The sequence below is a fragment of the Pundamilia nyererei genome, unplaced genomic scaffold, assembly GCF_000239375.1.
Source record: "Pundamilia nyererei isolate P.nyererei 1_Seehausen unplaced genomic scaffold, PunNye1.0 scaffold00336, whole genome shotgun sequence".
Taxonomy (NCBI): domain Eukaryota; kingdom Metazoa; phylum Chordata; class Actinopteri; order Cichliformes; family Cichlidae; genus Pundamilia; species Pundamilia nyererei.
Genome location: NW_005187737.1, coordinates 13071 through 15346, shown reverse-complemented (window position 1 = coordinate 15346; position 2276 = coordinate 13071).

Sequence of the window (2276 nt, the reverse complement as noted above, 5' to 3'; positions counted from 1 at the left end):
CCGGATCTTTGGTGTGCTGAGGAGGGGCAGATTTGGCCTGTGGTGAGATCGTGAGGCGAGGCGAACAGAGGACCGGTCCAAATATAAAAAGGTAAGCACAGCCTGTTGTATTATAAATACCAAATGTGCATATTGGGCTTTCCAAATTCATCTGTTCGCTGAGTTACACGTATTTTCACAGTAAATTTGTCGGTGTCTGGTTTTCGGCGCGAGATACTAACAACATAAGTTTAGGCTGAATTCCAGTGTGCCATAGGAACTGGCTCTAGCAAGATACTAAAAACATTCTACGTTGAGACTAGAGTTGCAGCCCACGTTACCCTCCACATTTAACTTTGTCTATGACTGGCTTCTGTTGCAAGAAACGGGGAAAACTTCTAAAACACGGCCAAAGTTTAGCATATGAAATAGAGGTGAAATAGAGTCTGGCTTGTGGTGCGCTTGCATTTTCAAAGGTGAGCTCAGAGGTTTCTGTGTGTGTTTCTGCGTGTGAGACGCGCTCTCTGTGTGTTTCATTGTGTGAAATATGAACATGGTGACAGTGACGGTTGATGTGTGAATGGGAGGACACTAGAGCAAAGACACATTTTAGGATCAAAGGCTGATGGGCCTCGTGGATTAGTTCCAGGCGTGGTTTCCCACTAGATCGGACGCGGCCCGGAGGTAACTAGGGTAGCAACCTTGGGAGTGGAACCCCTAAAGAGAGTTCATGTTGTGGCAACCCCCCTGTCTGTGGACGCTCAGGCAGGTCCAGCGGCGTCTGGTTAGCTGAGGTGGCGACTTGGGACGTTAGAACCCCCGCATAGCTACAGAGTAATACTGAAACCACTGTGTAATCACGGGTTTACATTTATTCTGGACTAGAACAAGACACATTTTGCAAATAAAGGTTGAGTTCTATATTAGTAAAAGAAAAAGGTTGAATAGAAGAAGAAAATGCTTTGATATCTAAGGTTGAGTAAAAGATAAAAAGAAAAAGGGTTGAATTCCTCATTTCAGTGGTTGAAATTGCTGTTTGCCTGTCCCCTGACGAGTGTGTGAAATTAAGTAAAGAGGGCAATTTGGAGCCACATAGAGATAGACGGGCTAAATTGGGTGTATTACTCTGTGGTGTAATAATAAAAAATAAAAACAGAGAGAGAGAGATAGTCCGAGGTGTGTATTGGTGTGAAATATGTTGGGTTTTAAAACTGACGTAGAGAAAGGAGAAATAAAGGGAGAGTGGAGAATTATTGAGAAGTAGAGAGAGGAGTGTGTTGGGAGACTGGCATGCAGTCTGCGCTGTAAAGGTGGGCGTGTTGCCTGCTGGTCTATTTAACAGTGATGAAAATGATATTAAATAAATCTCTTAGTGTGTTAATACAGGTGGCTACGGACCTGGACCAACCACCCCCCACAAGCACAGCGGCTGAAGCAAAATTATAGTAATGGAAACCACACCCAGCAAAAACACAAGTGATTACTGACGGAAAGAAATTTCTCTTTTGTGAGTTTAGACATGATCTTAAGAATTTGAACATGTGCATGTCGTCCTGTCAACTTGGTGGGTTATGAGTTGATTATATCGTGAGAAAAAAAAATAAAAAGGGGGAGAGAAGGCTGACACAGGGCCTGGCCCGGTGTTTCACCCCTCTCTTTGTAACACAGCCAACACAACATGATTTTCCTGTTTGTTTGTTTTGTTTTGTTTTTGCTTTTTCTCTTTATGTTTAATTACAGGCTGCTTTGCTGGCCCTGAAAGCCAAGGCTGACCTGGACTCCTGCTCTCCCCTCTACCATCTTCGACGTGACCCTGACCAAAGGCTGCAGCAGCTGGACCCACAACAACAACCTGAAAATGTCAACAGTGCTGCAGGAAAGCGATCTCATGCGGCAGAGACGGAGAGCGTTAAAACCAAGGCTCGTTTCACTACACGGGGGAAAATTCTCAGACAGCTTCAGCTGACAGAGCTGTGACGAGACGCCCGCCAAGCCCGAAGGAAAAGTAAGGCCGAGCAAAGGAATGCTGACCTTAACAACTCTGCATTAACACTGTGCAGGACAGTGATGGACCAACACGGATGATCGGGCAGCAAAAAGGGCGTGACCGAGACAGGAGGAGTAACTGAGGTCAGAAGGCACCTCAGAATGGACAAAAACACAGAAGAAGATACAGGTTTCACCTGCAGCGAGCATGGACACTGGAGAAAGGACTGCCCCAATTGGGGTCAGAACCAGGATGGAAAGAACTTTGAGCAGCAGCAGCAGCAATGGTCGCAAACAAACTGAAAAGGAGG